At 42.1% G+C, this 21,316-nt stretch overlaps 1 protein-coding gene across 2 annotated transcripts in view; it reads left to right on the forward strand.

The window, feature by feature from the left end:
- Positions 1 to 21,316, forward strand: part of plxna4 (plexin A4) — a 288,054-nt gene that overhangs the window by 185,293 nt on the left and 81,445 nt on the right. The gene's annotated exons all lie outside the window — the stretch shown is intronic.

Consider the following 21,316-nt stretch of genomic DNA (forward strand, 5'->3'; position numbering starts at 1 on the left):
CATCCCTCGCAGCCCTCGAGCATTCAGGGACTCCTCCAGCCAACCCAGGCCAAGTCTCGGATTGCTTTCCTGGGGCTCGGCCTCGTGCCAGCGGCCCCCTTAGATCCATTACCAAACCTACCCACTGGCATTGTTTACCAGCCCTGAAACCAGAGCCTGGTGAGAGCACAGACACTGGTGGGGCACTGCCAGGCTTCTAATGGGCACCGTTTCAAACTTCAGGGGTTGACACGAGGAGAGTGATAGCTTCTGTTATTGTAACTGAACTGGAAACTGTTGAATGAGATCTGCATTTATTTTGCTTTACCTTTAAGCTTGTCATTCTCTCTCTCTCTCTCTCTCTCTCTCTCTCACACATGCACACAGACACACACACACACACACACCAATTCACAGAGCTGCTGTCAAACCCTCCTCCCTTAAGATTGGAGTTGGAGATAGTGGTTGCTGGGGGCAGGGAGATTTCCCACTCCACTGTAAATTGAAAATTGGTTTCTTGTGTTGGTGCTAGCCCTTGGGTAGAGTGTGTGTGTATGAGTGTGTGTGTGTGTGTGTGTGTGAGGCCGAGTACATTTAGCACCTTCATCCCTGCTGGCACTGAGGAGACATGGCGAGGGCAGAGAATCGGTGTTAGTGTGAAGGGGAGCATACTCACTGAAACCCAGAAAGGTTTGAAGGATAGATTGAGAGAGGTAGAGAATAGACTAGTAAATTCTAGGGCTGGGACGATATACCTATATCCCGATTTGATACTATCATCATACTAGGGTGCCGATTCGATATGTATTGCGTTTTTAAGTATTGCGATTCCATATTGTGATTTTTGTTAGCTTTTTTAACACTAGACCATGGGAAAAAGTTGAATCATACTCTTTAAGGGACTTTTACTTATGGAAAATATCTAGATTACTACAGTAAAAATGTTTGATTTTCAGCAAGTATGTAGTCAGAGATGTCCTAAAGTCAAATATATCAGTCATTGTCAGGCATTATTTATTTATTTATTTTCCCAGCAACCCAAAAATCAAAGAATGAAGACATTTCCCTCACAAATTAATAGTATTTTCTTTTAGATTTATATGGTACATTTAATGTTTTAAACTACTGGTGAATATAATTAATTAATCTTATTTCCATATATGTATTTTGTATATACAGTTCCCTTTGTTAACACCTTATTTTGAAAACCAGGTGAACCAGCAAAGTCCGCCTCTAGCTCTCCTGTCAGCTCCGTTCTCTTTCTACATCCATGGTCAGCTCCATCAGGGTCAGCGTATGGGTGCTCTACAGTTGTAGTGTCGGCCGTTTTGACCACGGAGATGCGAGTGACGGCCTGCTTGACCGCACGTAACCGCAATACAATAACGTTTCCTGTCCATGACAGAGTTAGCAAGCAGCTTTAGCCGTAATGTCTAACTCTGCTTTCCTGGCAATGTGTGAAACCCAAAGTGTTTCCATACTTTACTGCATTTGTAGAAGATAGAGATTATCAGGCTGATCATCCTGGATGCAAACGTCTTAGAGAGAAGAGCTGTGAAAGAGGGGCGAGAAATGTGATAAATTGACTGAAAAGGGTGAAAAAGAGTAAGTTTGTGTGCAGCAGAGTGGAGGAGGGAGAAGCGGAGGATGAATGTGCTTGAGGTCTCCAGGGTAGAAAGTGCATTAGCAGACAGAGGACACACTCTGATGGGTTATGGGTCACCAACCAGAGGTGAGAGAGGCAGTCACACATGCAGCCATGCATGAATGCGTAATGCTTCAGTCCAGATTTTTCACGATTTCTTGTATTGAACCCCTTCTCTAAACACTTAACCAAACATTAATCTACCATAGAGTGTATTCTAGCAGATCATTTCATTTAAAGATAATTTGTCAGGATCAATGTAAACAACAAATTAAGAGCCATCAGTGAGCAGCCACTGTGCACATATTTGCCACTTGGAATGTGTTTGCAATTTAAATCAAATCTTGAGTGTGTGCACTTGTTTCTGTGTGTGTGTGCAAACCCATTACCACCCTGGACATCCTCCCAGTCAGAGCAAATGGGTGGCCACAGATTGGCCTGTCACACTGATAGAATCGGCTCACCTCAGCTCACCTCCTCTCTTCGCTCACATATACACACAACGGAGGACACAGACACCTTTCTTGCTGGAGAATTAGACGCCGAAACGAGAATAGTGCCCAGAGAGAGAGAGAGAGAGAGAGAGAGAGAAAATAACCAAAATTACGCTTTAATCGATCTCAGGTGTCGAGGTGTTTGACCATCACAAGGGCAGAAAGGGAGATCACAGGTGTGTTTTGTGTATATGTGTGTGAGGTTGTGAGTGTGTCTCTTTCACCCTTCTAGCACACAGACAGACAAACGTAAAATGCACAACCCAGTGTGATCGATCGACCGCAGGTTTACCTTTCCCAAAGTCCCCCCCTCCTCATCGCTCTTTATCCCCCAGCCTGTGAGGTCTTGATGTAACTGAAGCCCCCCTGAGCGCCTCCTCTGCCACAGGGCAGACAGGACTCTATGCTCCTGCTATAATCACTCCTGTTTACCTGCTCTGTCAGTCTCTGTTATATTAACCGCTGTTAATCTTTGGCACCTGCGTACCATATTTGTTTGTTAGCTCCATTTACTTATATTTACATTACATTTTTGGCTATTTAACCTTTTTTGATAATTGATTAATCGGTTTGAGTCATTTTTTTAAGAAAAAAAAAAGTCAAAATTATCCAATTCCAGCCTCTTAAATGTGAATATCTTCTGGTTTCTTTACTTCTCTATGAGAAGTAAAGAATAATATTATATTGCATTAATATTATATTCCATTTCTAATGAATGCTGGATGTGCACTGGTTGTTGCAAGTCACACACAAATGCAAATATATGTGTAGATACATATATACGCACACACACACACATACCGTATTCTGCGTAAACATGTCACTTCTTCCCTACAGGTCAGTTTTGTTTGGTCTCTTGAGGGTGATTATAAAATAATTAGCTGTCTGGAGACCAATAAAAACATATCCTGAGATAACAGGGCTTTGAAATTGATGCTTTTATGGTCCCCAAGTAAATGGCTCAGATATACTGTGTATATACGTCTCTCCATTCCATCCCTATACCCCCTTTATTTAATGACAGTCATGGGAAGTCAGTAGTGGTGCAAGACCATAAACAGGCCTCACTCACAGCCTGGTAGAGTACATCCTGCAAACATCCAACGAGAACAAGGTCCACACAGACACATGGCCAAAAATACAAAAGAAAGCAGCTTCAGTACATTGTCCAGAAAGTATTTTTAGATTTCCCTTTTGTCATCAATCTCTACTTTTATCACTGCAATCAATCGTCTATTAGTGTCAAACATTCAGAATACTGGTCACAATACTGGTAAAAGTGTTGCAGTTTACAATTTAAAGTCCCAATGAAATGAAAAATACATTTTCCCAGTTTTAATCTTGTGTTTGATGACTCATCCTGCACTCGGGGGCGGTTACAAAAATTCATCCGATCAAATGAGACTTGAGGCGACTAGCTAGCCAATCGTTTGTGGATCGAATCAATATACGTTCTTTGATCGAAGTAGCTAACAGAACAACATGGAGAGAAACAGGAAGAGATGTGTTTTTGGATATCACGTGGCAGAAATGCTGTTTTCATTTCCAAAACAATGTGGCTGAGGTCTAATTCCTTAAAGGGGGACTTTACAGATTTTCAACCGACTCTGCAGCGCGGCAGTACATGCAATGAGCGTCCGCCGGATGACGACACAAAACGACCAGTGGAGTTTTTCCAGCGGGTAAGCGGGGGGGCTCTAGGTGCCATTCATCTACATGTACTGCCGGCGCTGCAGTACCGTTACCACATAGCTGGTTTCCCTTTCATCTCTCCCTCGTCCTCTACCTGATCTAACAACAGGTGAGGGAGGTGTGTGTGTGTGGAGCCAACAGTCCTCTGCTCTGTAGCTCTTAGCTACGTATCGAGCTAAACTCTAAGCCCGCCCACTTTTTAGCAGCCCAATAAAATGAAGAATGATTTGATTTAATTTACTCTTGTAACTATACACTACTCAAATATTCTGTTTCACTGAGAGATACGTCACAGTACAGCAGTCAGAGAAGCTCTAACTTCCATTTCATGGGGACTTTAAATGTGCTGAAGGATAAAGAAACTTGAGGAAAGGAAGTGCTCTCTTGTGAGGTAGATAGGGTGACTGTGAATTTACAATGCATTAAGTCTGTCCTTGGTGAGTAGGTTTGACACACGCATACACACAAACAGGCACACACACATATGTGACCCAAAGTCCTTCTCTCCAGGCATAACAAATGCAACGCACCGAGTGCGAGCTGAACTATTTGATATTCGGAGGACAGCAATATTCGTCTCTTCTCACCTCCACTTGAGTATCTTGGCAGGATAAAAATTTTTTTTATATATTGCTCCAAGAAGTGACTCAAATAAAATATCACTGAACCAAGAAGATCACTCAAAATATATCACTTTTGTGTTAATTACTCACTACTCGTAGGCTGATATGCTAGACATTCAAATTTGTACTCATTTTATGGACATGAGAGCCTCTTAAAGTGGGAGTAGTTGAATAACAGCTAAGCAACAAGGATTGTACAACTTCCAAGACCCCGATATTCATTTGTACGATGAGTGCATTCTGAACATTTGTATTTTCAAAACAGCAATGCTTAATAAACCACCAGCGCACGCAATCCTTTCACGCTTTGCCTCCGGTTCTGTGATTGACCACGAGTCTTGCTCAGTCGAGGCTTGAATTGATTAACCTGACATCCCAGAATGTAGCCAAAGGGAAAACCAATGAATGAGCGCCCGTAAATAAATGACAGCATTTTTTAATGCCGGAAGCCCACAGGGTCACTCTGCAGTGCTGTGGAAGAGAAATGGGTCACAAATCATAATGGAGTATACTTTAGTTCATATTCAGTTCAATGCTATCTGGTGGAAAAGCTTTTCCCCCGGCCTGGCCAAGGTTAAAGGTATTTCTACAAAGAGTAAAAATGTGAAAACAGGCACCCTGCCGAGTACACTCACTGCAGACCAAAGGCTTAGACAATGCATCTTTAATAACATATAGCAAAACAAAAAGGGCCAAAACACAAGGAACTCTTCGAATTCACACTCGCTCTCCCATACTTACTGTGTGGCTGGAAGGAGAGGGTGTTGAGTGGAAGGATAGCATGCAGTTCATCTTCAAAGTGTTCTTCCAGATAGTTTGTTGTTCCCAATCAACCTTGAAATCACCTCACTGGTCTGAGAGCAAACACAATTGCGAGCACTCTCTCTCTCTCTCTCTCTCACACACTCACACAAACACACACTCTCTCTCTCTCTCCCTATCAGCATTGCCTTTATTTACTCTATAGATCGGTGAGAGGAGCTGTTAGAGAGAACACCAGGGGAAGAGGAGAAAGGCAATCAATAGTACAGGGGAGGAAATCAACAGGAGTGGGTAGTGCTGCTGTGTATGTGTGTGTGTGTGGTTGTGTCTCTGATAGCAGTCATTGTCCTTGACAAACACTGACTATTCATTTAGAAAGGCAAATGTCTTCATTCATAGACATACGCCTTATTCATCCCATCAACTGTATATCCTATATGCCCCGTCTTATATATTCTTCTAGCCCACCAGGAGACTCTGCGTCAGATCCCCCCCCCCTGCAGTTAGCCCTGCCACTATTCAAGTAAAGCTGAAGCCTCACCTGTCAACCAAACTGTCTTGGTCCATCAAACTCGCGCTCCCTTCTGCTGAGATGCACGACTTATGCTAATGCCCGTCTAGCTCGGCAGGTGAAAGGAAAGTTTTCACTCAAATCCCCCCCTCCCACCCTATTTCATCACTCCCCTTCTATCAGCTCTTTCACCACTGACATTGGATGTCTCCGTGAGAGTCTACTATAGAGGACTCTTACAGACAATTACCTGTAAAGCCAAGTTCATGCTACACGACTTTCAAAGTCGTCAGATCGCTGTACTGTTCACACTACGCTACTCGCTGTCCTGTAATTGGAAGTTTTGACGTCGCTGTGGTTTTTAATACTAAACATGACTGACCGACGACAGGGGGTCACACACTACTAGATCTTTCACCAGGAGGAATCCCCGATGAGTAGCTCTCCAAACTTTAGTTTTGTCAAGAAAACACATGCAAGAAGTGATGCAGTAAATGATGTATACTATGCACGTAGTCATGTTTGTTGATGTGTTCACAAAATAGCCTGTTTCTACATGTGCACAAGTGCGACAACAACTTACAACACATAGCACCCACAGTTAAGGGAGTATGTAAGAAGCATAGTGTAGGCCTATGTACAGTAGAAAACATAAATATATACATTATGTTATGCACATGCATTATTTATTCTACACCCAAGTAGTTAAACAAAATGTATGGATAAAACAATTGTATTCTGCATATCCCATCATAACATCCTATTGTGGGATAAATCAACACGTTCTCATCCCAACTTGTCACATACCGCCACTTTGTCACGCCCCTTGGCGTCCCTTTATTTTCGGCATCAAAACCACTATAGTTACCCTCGGTGTCACTTTAGGATTAGTCAACAAAACCACTATAGTTAGGTTTAGGAAAGAACTAGATGACTGGGATTGAAACTACTACGTTTGTAGACTGAAAATGACACTGAAAGTTGTGAACACGGGACACGAACAAACACGATTTTAACGCGACGCACGGGACAAACAGCGGTTTCCTGGATTAAAAGCCTTGTATTTGAGGGATCCATCAACCACCTCTAAGGTGTGTGTCTTTTCGCTCTTTGAACTACGTCACCACACTCCCGGCGCACTTTCTCGGAGCGTTAACTGTTGCCGCGGATGGGTTTACACTGTAGTTAATGGAACGCTTGGTGCGTTTCATACCGGCGCTAAGGGGTGCTTTGTGTGGCTTATGGCCGTGACAAAGACTCAACGCCCTGAGGACAAGCTGGATATATGACAAGGCCTAGTAGGAGTAGTATTTGTAAATCAGTCACATAACATTATGCTAATGCCACTTTTAAGTCACTTCTCTATGATTGAAAAAACTTGACTAATTTTGCGAATACGTGTTCCATTCAGCAAAACCCTGGCATTTTGTCTATTACTGTTTTTGTTTGTTGACAGTATGACACTAGTCTGATGTTGCAAATTCCTTTTCCTGTGTGGTTTCCATCCACACTTCAACCCCACCAAGTAAGGAAGGGGCATTTCTGCAATGAGCCAATGTGCCGTAAACGTTACAGCTACATTATGGATATGTTACCTCCCCTAATGCCGCTCTGTCAGCTGTCAGTTATGTAAATGGTTAACTAAGCTGTCAACGCGCCCGTCGTGCGTGACAGCCAGACAGATTGGAAACCATATTTGGAGAAGTAGCATTGTCAAAAGGAATGTCATCTTATTTGGCATGGATGTTGAGAATATCTCACATTACTCTGTGATATCGGTGTCAATTTGGGGAAGAAGTGGTGCTAATGTTGCAATATCTTCACATTAATAATTGGTTTGACATATCTCAATCTCTGCTTTTGGCTGCGATAGGGGTAATAATTACGGAGGGCTGAAATCATTTTCTCTTTCTCACTTTTCCTCACTTATTCATTTTCTTTTTTTCCCTCCTACACTCTTCCTTTCTTCACGATCATTCAAATCACACTCCATCTCCAGCAGGCTTATCATATTTATGTGTATCTGTGCTTCCATGAATCCACTCACAGTCTGCGTATATTTGTTGATATATTATCAGTTTCATACACATTTTTGCTTGTGCATGGATGTGCACAAATGTGATCTGTATGTGTCAGGTCCCAGTTTGTTGTGTATTCCAAGCAGGGGGTAACCTCTGAGTCTGAAAAGTGAAGCCAATGTGGAAGTGCCTTAAACTTGCATTCTTTCTAACAGCCAGCAGGGGGCGACTCCTCTGGTTGCAAAAAGAAGTCTGATTGTATAGAAGTCTATGAGAAAATGAGCCTACTTCTCACTTGATTTATTACCTCAGTAAACATTGTAAACATGAGTTTATGGTCTCAATTGTTCAAGTCTTCTTCAATACAGCATGATGTTCATTAAGTACGTTATGGTCTCATTTAGAGTCAAGCAGGGTATGCTTTTTAGGGCATGGCTACCTTGTGATTGACAGGTCACTACCACGGCGTTGTCCGCGTTTTCTTCTTATAACTTTAACCCTTTCACAGTGTGTTTTCAGTTCATGACAGCTAATTGTTAAATTTTTGTCGCCTGAAAATGTCTTATTCAGCGTTCGGTTGTAGCTCAACCCTCTCGTGTCACTTCTGGTTGCAAAAAAACAAGATAGCGACGGCCAAAAACCAGAATGGTGATGGCCAAAAACCAAAATGGCAACAGCCAAATACCAAGATGGTGATGGCCAAAACATCGAACTCGAGGCTTGAAAACGGCAGTCCCCAAACCAGTGGGTGACATCATGGCGACTACTTCCACTTCTTATATACAGTCTATGCTTCAGAGGCGTGTTTGCCAATAAACAGCATCACTCTCCTACTCCCTCTACCTCCTTTCCTCTCCTCCTCCAAACACTCATAAACATCGATCCTTCCTGAAGTGGAATGGGGACTGTAAAGCCGTCTGTGCCAGTGGCCACAAGCAAATGCCTTCTCCTAGTTCATTAGAGAAGGTCTCTCTATACAATCAGTAGTGAACTTCGAGAGGTAAACTTTGATAGAGAGAGGAGAATCAGTGGACTCAGACAACCACTGCCTTCTGAAAAATGTTATGAGTTTCAATCTTGCTGATAGCCTGTAGAGTCACATTTCACACGCCTGCTTCTTACATTTAACTTTGGAGTAAACACACAAAATGAAGAGGGAAGATAAATTGAAAATGAAGTTGCATTCCGGAGTCACACAATCGTGTCTTGATGAATGGTGGTCAGACACATGTACAAGCTTATTAGGATGACACAAAAATGTTCAAGAAGTCATAAGTAAACACACAAAATGGCTGGTAAAACTTGCAAGTCATGCCACAAAGCTTCTTGTCTTCTTAATCCTTTGTTTTCCCAAGACATCTTTTGGTGCTGTCAAACGAATAACCTTTTCGGAGGGAAAAGCTAATTGGCAGATCCATTGAATGTTTTCTCTCCTCTCTCTCTCTCACACATTAATTCTGCACCGCTGCTACCTGTCGCTGTGTTCACAGTCATCCGTTACCTCAGTGAGCTCATGTGGTATGCCACTATAATGCTAATTAAACTGCAGTGGCGCAATTAGCATGTTACCAGGGACTCGTGTTTGGTTGTGGCGACCACTAGGCTTCCCCTGGAGATAGCCGTAAGTGCTGGGAAACATATTGTTGGCATAGACAGGGGTTGTTTACACCAAAATAAAGTTTTTCCCCTAATTTGAGTCAGATCTAGCATCCGGCCAGACACATTGGCTGTGAGCTCATATCGGAGGCCAAGCTGAATGGAAATGTCACCTATGATTAAAATGAGATTTTTGCTGAAAAGACCGGCAATGAGAAAAGCTACAAATATCTGAAATAATATCTAAAGGCTAACTTATTTGTGATAGACAAACTTTTGATAAAAAATAATTGCCTTTTGGAAAAGGCAAGAGTTTTTCCCTCTCGTGTCTGAGTCAAGACGCACGAATAAGGAAAAAGTAAAGAGTTATCCACTCTTTTTGAGGACAAGAAAATATAAACAGAAGATAATTACAGAAGCTTTCTGGTCAATGAAAAAACATTAGAGGACTGAGAACATATTTTTATTGTGTTATCATCCATAACTTGATCTATAATATCAGTATCTTGATAAACTGTATATATCAGCGCGTCCAGTCCATAGACTGTTTATAAGAAGTGGACGTAGTCACAGTGACATCACTCATTGGGTTATATGGACAGCCGTTTTGAAGCCTTGAGTTTGGCATTTTTGTGGTCACCATCTTGGTATTTTGCAACCAGAAGTGACACCAGATGGTGGAGCTATAAGTACAACCAAACACTGAACAAGACATTTGTATGCGACCAAAATGTTACAATTAACTTTCATGAAGTGAAAACACACTGTGAAAGTGTTGAAGTTGTAAGACGAAAACACGGACAACTCCCAGACCGGACAACGCCGTGGTAGCGACCTGTCAGTCACAACGTAGCCACGCCCTAAAGCATACCCTGCTTTATGGTCTATTTGACTCTAAATGGGACCATAATTTACCAAATGAACATCATACTGTATTGAAGAAGACTTGAAACAAGCGATTGAGACCATAAACTCATGTTTACAATGTTTACTGAGGTAATAAATCAAGTGAGAAGTAGGCTCATTTTCTCATAGACTTCTATACAACCAGACTTTTTTGCAACCAGAGGAGTCGCCCCCTGCTGGCTGTTAGAAAGAATGCAAGTTCAAGGCACTTCCACACTGGCTTCACCTTTCAGACATGGGGGTTTCCCACTGATCCAGTCACTAATAGATTCCCAATGACAGGATGTGTCTGACAAGTAGTAGGCCTTGCACGTGTATCCCCTCTGGAAGTTCTACACTTTAAATCTCCTCTGATTCACAGATCAGAAGATTGACGATCAAATTCCAGCTCCACATGCTGATTTATTTTGCAAAGCAAAAGACCTTGCTCTCCAAATTATTACTGACGTTCAAGATTTTAGAGCCCCTGTATCACAACTTAAGACTACTCAAAATTAGTTGCAACTATCATAATATACTGCTCAGCCTGATATTATCAAGTGGAGGAACTAGATTTGGTATCAAACTGTGCTAAAACTCTCTGGTCAACTCTCAAAAGTTAAATGTATTCAAAGTTGTTTCATTGATCTTGAGATCCTTTGCATCCAGGGCACCTGCTCTGAAGCCTGTGCCCAGGGGAGGGTGGCCATCCCCTGAGTATGGGTGACTGGTTTCACCCCCGTCCTTACCGCCACCCTCCACCTCTTTGCTGGATGCTAAGGGAGGTTGAGGGAAGGGAACAAGGCCAAGAAGTGACAGGGGCATCAGGACGGAACGGAGCGCTGCACCTCCCAGTTTCCTCTCAACTGTCACCATCATAGTGTGAAGAAACACACACACACACACACACAAACCAATCTACCTAGCCCCAACACACACGCTCAAGCACATACACAACAGCTGCACGCCCACTTTTAAGTCCGGGCCATTGCTCACTGTCACCTATTGTCACCCGACCGCACTGGAAAACGGACATGCACACACACACGGTGGGGAAGGTGTCTTGCTTTTCTCCGGCAGAGCATGAACCGACACAGGTGGTGACATGAGACAGAGAGGATGAATGAGAGATGCGTTGACAGTCAAAGGAAGTGAAGATATATGGCGATGTATTCCACGCGATGAGAGGGGTGAGGAGAGGAGGAGAGGTTACATAAATTCACAGAGAGAGAGAGTGGGGGGGGGGGGATGAGAAATGTTCCAGTGAAGAGCATAAATTAAACTCTACTTGAGGATATGAGGGTAAACGCATACACTGTACGTACGATTCATCTTGACTATGATGAAGAGCGTACTCATGCGGGTCACCTCACATGTCCCATCACATAGCTGCTGCTATGGCAACGGCAGCACAGTAGGAATATAACAGCCATGTTATATCTACAGTAATCCCCCGCTGATTGTTCAGTATTAATATCAGATTGCGTTTTCACGGAGATTACGCATGCATGCCAAGACAATATAATGTCATTATGTATCCATTGTTATAAATTTACTCGTGAGAGACGGCCACATGCACAGGCTGGGGTTATCTGTGTGTTATATGTGTCTGTCAGGACTCAAAGGAACACTTTTGTTGTGTTCATGAAACATAGTGTTTACTTTAAAATATGTGTTTTGCAAAAGCTTTTTGTGTATGCAGTGTGTTCATACTATATCGTGAACTCTGAGCTTTCAGAAACTTTCCACTTACGAGGTTGTGAATACCACAAGAGGGGGGCGTTCATATGGACTCTTCTCGTGAACACAACCCCATTTGAAGGCACCTTATGTTAAGGGTTCTTTCAGTTAGAGTAGTAGGGGTGGAGGAAAAAAATCGATACAGCCTAATATCGTGATATTTTGGCTGGCAATATTGTATCGGACATCAAGTATTGATCTTTTATTATATAAACTATTAACCTTTTAACAATCTGATTGCCCGCCGGCTCAGTCTTAAAGCTAGACTGAAGATCAAAGAGCATATGAAACTAGAAAACCTAAGGAATTGATTGATACCAACCATGTCATGTTAGCTTGTCGGGAAGGAGGCTAAATAACGCTCCAAAGTTCTGCTAAATTTTGGCGAGGAAAAACTGGCATGGGGTCCCTTGACCTCTGACCTCAAGATATGTGAATGAAAACTCTGAGATGAACAGAGTGAAAACTGCATCTTATTAGATAAAACAGATGTTCACAAACTGCATAATTTGCAGTTGAAAAAAGGTAATAAATTGCAATATATCTTATTAAGTATCGTGATAATATCGTATTGTGGGGCCTCTGGGGATTCCCACCCCTATAGTGTAGGCACCGTCTAGTGCTAATTTAAATGTATTCTGTCATTTTTATAGTTCCATGTAAGAAACAAATGAGGTAAGACAAATATACATCAGTATCCGGCCTTACATACTGTATACATAAATACTTCAGAGACCTAAGTGCCCTATTCTCTACCATAGAAAATGATGAGAATAGTTAATTCAGAGTTACAAACAAACTGCCTCGTGGCTGTGAATAAAACACCTTAACCCCACAGGCTGCATATCGATCTGCCTGGATCAATAGTATCATATGCTGCCGTCTGCAGCTGCACGCATTCAAGATCATAACACAATATATGGAAGATAAAAGCCAAGTGCACTCTCGAGACCTCCTCCATTGAAAAGCAGCCCCTCCAGCGCCCTGCACTGTCTCCCTCACGGGGCAGCTGTGAAAACATCATCAGGCAGGGGATTTCAATTCACAAATATCTGTAGATGCAACGCAATGCCCTCGTGAATTTCTGGGCTTTTTATTTTATGAATATGAGGTCAGATTGTGTTTTGATGTGATAATAAATGGGACAGTGATATATGAGCTCGTTGGAAACGTTCCAATATTAGCTTTTGTCTGTCTTATCCCATCTAGACAATCACATTAGTTCAATTTTGTCATCTTTAAATACAGAGAATGAGAAATATTAGAACTCCCACTTATTTCAAAGTAAATAAGTGTTATTGTGTGTAATTAAGATGTGCGAATAAGCAGCAATATTATACTTAGCTGGATGATTAAAACACATCATTTCAGTAGTGACAGTGCCCTCTTTTGTGTCAATAAGATGCTCCGTAATTGTTTAATTTGTGTTTTCAGAAAAAGAAATGATTTAATAAAACAAAATTATCAAATAATTCAGGCAAAGGATTCATAAAAGCTCATTTTGTAAATGACATCTGGTTTTTCGCGCTCGTTTAACCTTCCTGCCCCTCACACACACACACACCAACATAGCTCTGAGCCAGACAGATAAAGTTGTTTAATAGAGATTCTGCCTTAATGGCATCTTCAGGGGCAGCAGTGGCATCACATATGCTAGATAAACAGCCTAATAAGCCTGCCACACCACCCCACCGTTAGATAGCTCTGCCGGGGGATTGTTTATGTGTGTGTGTGTGTGTGTGAAACGGAAGTTGGTGGGACGGCTTTTGACAGCTGCTAAAATTGCGTGGTGTGAGTGTGAGGCACCAAAATTCATGGCAGAGAGAAACAGCTGTTAGTTGTTTGCCCGCAAGGCCAGATTGATGCTGCCGATCATCCTCTATTCTAATGCGTTTGTGTGCGTTGGATAGAAATATAGGATTTATGGAGGTTGTTGGATATAATACATGCTTATAGCCTTCATTTTATTCAAATGTTTATAGAACATTGATTGACGAATGGCTCTCCCTGTGCCGTGCCTTTATATATATATATACAGCATATATATATATTAGGGCTGTCAAAGTTAACGCAAAATCGTTTCAACGCCACTAATTTCTTTAACCCATTGACACAATCGATCTTGGAGGTTATACCGGGCTCAGGGAAACCTAAGGAATCAACTGGTACCAATCATGTCATATTAGCTTGTCGCAGAGGAGGCTAAATAACTTTCCAAATGTATGCTTCAAAGGGGTCCCTTGACCTCTAACCTCAAGATATGTGAATGAAAATGGGTTCTATGGGTACCCACGAGTCTCCCCTTTACAGACATGCCTACTTTATGATCATCACATGCAGTTTGGGGCAAGACATTGTCAAATCAGCACACTGACACACTGACAGCTGTTGCTGTTGAGTTTGCCATGTTATGATTTGAGCATCTTTTTTTATGCTAAATGCAGTACCTGTGAGGGTTTCTGGACAATATTTGTCATTGTTTGATGATACGTTTGCATAAAGCAGCATATTTGCCCACTCCCATGTTGATAAGAGTATTAAATACTTGACAAATCTCCCTTTAAGGTACATTTTGAACAGATAAAAAACATGCGATTAATATTGATTAATCATGGACAACCATGCGATTAATCACGATTAAATATTTAATCAATTGACAGCCCTACTATATATATATATATATATTTAAGAGATTGTTTTTTCCCATATGGCTTTGTACCTGCAAACTCTCAGCGGTGGTGTTACTGTGTAATTTTCCGCTCAGCTGGTGTTCTTGCATTGGTAGTACGTAGAGGGGATGCCTCAGAGATTTCTACTTGGAGGCAGCCACTCTGCAATTTCTATGTCTTTAGGTATGGGCTTATGAGAGACGCAGATTTTGTATGTATGTGTGTGTGTGTGTGTGTGGGGGTGTGGGTGTGTTCATTTGTGTGTGTGTCCAAAAACGGTAGTAACAGGGTCATGGCCAGTGGGCCAGGTAATGACTCTCCCACTGGCCCCTCCATGCGGATTTCTGCTCTGTGGGGCCACCTCTCTTAATGATAGCACACTGACTGCTATGTGTGTGTGTGTGTTTAGCTGTGTTGTTGTGTGGCTGTGGTGGTCACATGAGCTGTAGGAGTGAGAGATGAAGCCAGGCTGAATGTAGATGTGTGTGATTTGACCGAATCTCAGTGACACAGCTCCTGCCCTAGAGCAACACCCAGCCTGGGGCTATTAGTATGTATAGGATTCCATATAGTGTCTGGTGATGCATGGGTAGTATGGTAATTGGGGTTCAGTTGGACTACAGAGTGCCTATTTGTTGTGCATTGATTTACCAACAAACAGCACTGTAGAGGCAGAAACCCAGGTGTGTAGTTTACAACAAATATTTTAAAAAGTCATGTAATTTCGCTGCAGGGGAGTTTTATTTGCATGTATGAGATTTTATATATATATATTTGTGTTTCTGATGCTTGTGTATACTGTATGTGTGTGTGTGTGCACGCGTTCCTCCAGTGACATGAGCATTTGATAGAGCCAAGGATGGCTGGACCTCGGCTTTGTGAGAATTTAATAGCTTTCATTTCCCAGCCTGCTTGACCTTTCTCCATTCCTCACATTAGATATGCATTACACCTGAAGTCTCACATGGCCAGATACATCTGCACCCTCTCTTTAGTATATTCTCTCTCTCTCTCTCTCTCTCTCTCTCTCCCTCTACGCTCCCCTGAGCCCTGCAACCTGCGCCCCGCTGATACCGGACTAGTTTCAACCACACGGGATCAAGCCTTGAATTATACCGTGTCCTCGTTGCCTTTTTGTTACCATGACATTTTGTAGCGTTGAACTTCGTAGCTCTTTTCTAAAGTTTCTCCTTTTTAAATGTAGGTGATATTCAGTTTTTCATAGTTATTTGAACAAAGTTCTTCTTTGTTCTTCGTGTTCTTTTTACCTAGTCATGTTTCATATGCACATTTCAAACCCAAACTATGAATTCCTATTTTAAGTTGAAGGTTACTTTTCGTTTGTATTCATCAGTTAAAGGGAATATATGTGAGAATCAGAAATTGCTTGTTAACAGTGACGTCTGTGGCCGTTAAGTCAACGACAGTCAGTATCCTGTTGCTTGCGCATGTGCTCGCACTACGTAGACACAAGCAAGCATCAGTTAAAACAGTGAGGTGACACACACAAGACTGAACGTGATTGACAGCTAAAACCACAATATCACTATATATTTAACATGCTTACCTGTCCAATAGGAATTTTGCCAGCTATAGGTTTGTTTTGATACCCAAAACCAAACGAACGTCCCTCCATGAATTGAACGCCCGGTCGATGCTGATCCTAATTTTCCTTCGACGTCCGTCACATTCCTGTTTTGCAAGACGGGCTTCGCTAGATAAAGCTTTGTTTTTTTTTGTGTTGCCGTAGAGTTTGTGGTGGAGGCTGGTTGTTTGTTGGCGTCAGCGGACTCCATTTCTAACCAAACGTTAGCTATCTTACAGCTAAACTTACATACAGTCCCTTTAATGGAGATTATGGATATGTTTTGGTCTTGTATTTTAATCAGTTAAATCATCAAAATGGCTAAATGATGAATGTTGCGCGTTGAAATATATTATCCACAAGACCGTCTAGTGTTGAACGCCTGTGACAGCCTCATCACCAACGATTGCCGAGGCTAGAAATCCTCCTCTGCCCTCTCCTCAGTCTCTCTCTCTAATTGTGTCACCTTATCAAAGACTGGGAGAGAAACAAGAGTGCAGATTAGTTTCCATTCAGGGCCAATCTAATCCTTTCAGCTCGCTCTCTCATAATGTGTCACTGCCAGTCAGTCAAACAGCTCTACACAACAGCGGTGTTTACTAACCAAATGAATAGATGTTGGACATCTAATTCTCCACAGAAAAAGAGAGATAGCCCCAGTCAGGCTTTTTATGACTGTTATTTGAAATCTAAATCGCTTTGATTTCTGGGCTTCTCTAAATGCTCTATTCTTTGATGTTTACAAAGGGCGGGGATTGTTTCATATTGGTACAAACGATGCAATCTTTTTTTCTTTCAAGGTCTGTCTGGATGGTAATTGAAAACAATTATCCAGCGCTTTGCTCTGATAATACGCAGCTAAACCATGTACGGCATTATCTTCAATATCCTCTCGCTGAAGCCCCAAATCAGCCGGCGCGGCTACATAAATTCCCCTTCACAGTGGTGTGGACGTTTGAGTTAATCCAAATCGATACGTGTGCTTGTCTTACACATGGTGAGAGATTCAGTCAGGATGCAGGAGCACTTCTTAAAGTGAAACGCATATCTGTTAGCTGGTGTCACCCACTGGCATCTCTGTAGTTTTCTTCTGGTGTATACAGCAGAATGAACATAAACGTGGAAAGGAATCACATTAAAGGGCTGACCAATTATTTATTTTTTTTATATGGAGGTTTTTATATCAGTATGTAGCTTTCCAGTGGTGTTCCTTATGTATTCAAATTTGGTCAAAGCCCGTATGTTTTCCCAAGCCCAAGCAGTGAAAATATTCTAAACATTCAGTCACTTTTCTACGGTGTGCAGGTAGAAGATGAAATACAAGCCAGGAAGTCCAGTTTGAAGGCTTCTCAAATACCAAAACACCACATAATAATCCATCTTCTTTCGAGACTAACTGTATGACTGTCTAACAGCGTGCTGGCGGATGGTATTTCATTGTGCTGCAGAAAAGAAGTAGACATTCTTTTCACTGGAATGCCCTGTGTTTTGTCGGTGTAGCCCTCTGCACTGCGCCATTGCAGTGATCTCATTGAATTGAATTTTGCAGCAGTGCCATTGTCTAATCCTTAGGGAGGCAGAGAGATGCAGAGAGAAGAAAAAAGGCCTCCCTCTTCCAGCTGAGTCACAGTCCCTGCATGCTCCGTGTCTGGGATGTGGAAGTTAATAATTCGACCTGTTGGCTGTTTCATCCTACCCAGCAAGTCTGTGACCTTCTGACTCCCGAGAAAGAGATGAAACTTACAGTCCCTGCAGGGCTATGTGACATCTCCATAGATAAACAGAGGCCACACACTTGCAATTCACCGGCTTGCAATACCTCCTCTAATTCTGACATTTTTATATCTCGTAAAGTATGTGAGGGAAAGTAAAACGTGTACAGTAAAAGCTGGCATCGCAAACATGTCGGGTTAGAGGGCTCCGTCTGCGTTCATATGAGAATACTGATGCATAAATTACATTATAAGATCCCTTGTTTTCACACTTCACACAGACTCATTTGTTTTAGTTGTAGAATCTGGGATGGGATGGCAGAAGGGTCTGTTTTAATGAAAAATGTCCATGTCCGCAGCACATTTGCATAACAAGCAAAACAAATTGCCCCCTGTTCACTTCTTAGAGCAGAGTGATCTACCCTCTCTAATGGTAATGTATTAACCGGCCCCAGTCCACATATGCCAGGTCTAGTTGTTGCTCTCATCAACTCACACTGCCTCATTATGTCTTGTTGGCTTTTAACCGTTTTGCAGATGATAAAACTTGTGGGCTGCAAATTTTCACCGATGTAATTATTTCTCATAAACATCGCACATTGTGACACCCACACACACACACATAAAAACCCAACCTACAAAGGTTATTTGCGGTGAGATCGACATTAACAAGTCTTTACTGCACATCTTGTTCTTTCTGTCGCGCTGTTTCCCTGCATCATCACTCTTCCATTCCTCATTCCCACCACTGTTATTTACAGCAGTTAGTGTCACACAGAGATGATGTTGTAAACCTGGGCCATACAGAGAGCCGAGGTGAAACTGGGCCAAAATTACACACTTTTTCTTTTTTACTTTTAGTACATACTGCAGCTGCCCTTACAAAGTATGTACTGTTGCATGCAGTATGCATACAATTGGGACATACTACTTCATCATAACATTGTGCCTTGATCTTTGACCCTCTCGCTCATATATAACACTGAGAATTGTGGGTCAGAATAGCCAGAAAAGCATGCTGACTTGCATACAGCAAAATGCTACCGTATGTAGTAGGACATTTGACATGCATTTGACATACTATGTATTGGGACATACTGAATCTCTTTCTGGCATGATAAATAGTATGGTAGTATGGGTATTGGAACACACAGCAGGACGCGTCTACTGTTTTTCCAACTCACTTTAGATGAAACCACGTCTGCTATTGTATGACGAAAGCATCGACGCAGCGTCAACGGCTGCATTCCCATAGCAACCGCGCTCTGAAATACAACAGCTACAGTAGCTTGCATTGGACACTTGATGAGCTGCCACTAGACACAGAGCACCTGATTGGACGAATGCTTTCCCTCGTGGCCTGCTGCTTCCCAGCTTTCAAACCGGAATCAACATGGCGGCTTGTTTGGAAACTTTTTTCTTGTATATTACGGAAATACTTTACCGAAATGTGTTTCTGAAAACATTTTAGGCAAGAAATAATCCATGCAGTTGCTGAATCTGTCTTTATTTGACATAGCTCACTAACTAGCCAGTCACTAAATGAGTAAAATTCATGACTTCATCCATACCCTCACAGCTTAGGAAAGGAGGCAACAAGTACTAGCTAATCACAGCACAGTCTACGCTGTGTCAGGCTTTGGTCTTACGGAAAATTGTGTGGTTTCATTTAAAGCTGGTTGGGAAAATGATGGACACACCCGGGACTGTGTCCGAAATCACTCCCTTGTTCACTCACTCACCACCCCCTACATATATAATGGCCACTCAAGTTCACTCGATAGCAGGCAGTAAATTGAGATGTCTGACACTTGCTTATCATCATCACTTTGTGTCATCACTGACAGCTGTAAAGGTGTAATTTTTCACATCTATAAAATGCAGCGCATTGCATTGTGGGATTGTTAGCAGAAAGTAGTGTACATTGTGGCACTATATAGTGGATAAATTTACCCACAGCCTTGGAACAGAGTCTTTCTAAACAGTATTTTTGTATGGCTCACGATGTAGCTGTTTATAAAGATATTGATATTGAATAGCATATAGAAGCATATTTACTGTGCGTGTCTTTTAGATAGAGAGAGAGAGAAATTGATGGAATGGTATAAACCTTTTTTTTTCATCCATTTATTATTCACTTGATATGATTCAGTCATTTATACTGATGATTCACTTGCAGAGATTGTGCCAGTAAACGTTAATAATGCATTACTGCTAGTCTTTTTGCCATGAAATTTGAGTTTTTTTTCAACCAAAACACAATATACAGCGATACTGTCAATAATAATACTCACACATACAAGGCAAGCATATACACATGTACACAAAATGTCCAGCTTAGCATCTTCCTACAGTGTTACTCTTCCACGGGTGTGAACGGCAGACCTGTGGGTATGCAGGGAAGCAAACTTAGTGTTTGTAGGTGAAAGTGTGCGTTTGTGTGTTTCTGTGTGGGTTTGTTTGCCCGGGGGGTACTTATATGATGCGGTATTATTAAATCAGCGCTAGAAAAGGAGGAACAGACAGGAGTGATAGAGAAGCACAAAGGAACCCGAAGCGATTAAACCCCTACTCAAACCGGCTTAGCAGCGAAAGCTTCACAGAAAGCCAACAATGGTTGCCTTCCTTTAAATCTCGCTTCTCTCTCTCTCTCTCGCTCGCTCTCCTGCACTATTTACCCCTCCTCCTGTTCTCTCCCTCTCTCAACAAGATTATTTCTTTTTCTTTACGTCTCTCTTCTTTGCGCCACATTAGGCCGCTTAACTTTACAATACTCATGTCAGGTCAAAACCCACCTTCCCTCAATGTCTCTGATGCAGGATAAAAAGCGTCTCTTGCTGCATACAGTAAGGTGTTACTGTATCTCAGACGTCAACCACCTCGAAGGTCTTTCTTTCATTCATCCATTACGACCTCTTTCATTCTTTTCACTCTTTTAATTCTCTAAAGGAAGCAAGAGCACCGAACATGCATTTCTAAACAACTTAAAGCTTCATCAGTGTTTTGTCATTTCCACTGCTGTAATATTTAACTTATAAACTTTCCTCTGCCAGTTCGGTGGGAATGAATTGCAGTCCCATTCAGTTGTTCAAACTATGGGGAGTTACCCTGCACTATGTCAAGGAACAGGAGCCAGTAAAATCCAACACAAAAGGGTCCAGTCCTCCCAACTCCCCAAACCAGTGTAATGGACTGGATTAGACCACCTGGTGTGGTATTAAGAGGCTGAGGAATCCACCTCCCCCCTCCTCCACCGCCAACATCTCCACCTGCACTTGGCATTGCCCATGAATGCCAGTCATTAAGACAGCATTACAAAGACGAGGCCTACCTCTTTCCCAACGGAGCGGCTCCACTTCCACATATAGAGCAACCATTGTTTTAAATGCCACTTCTCCCGCCCTC

This window comes from Sebastes umbrosus, chromosome 23 (assembly GCF_015220745.1).
Source record: "Sebastes umbrosus isolate fSebUmb1 chromosome 23, fSebUmb1.pri, whole genome shotgun sequence".
NCBI lineage: Eukaryota > Metazoa > Chordata > Actinopteri > Perciformes > Sebastidae > Sebastes > Sebastes umbrosus.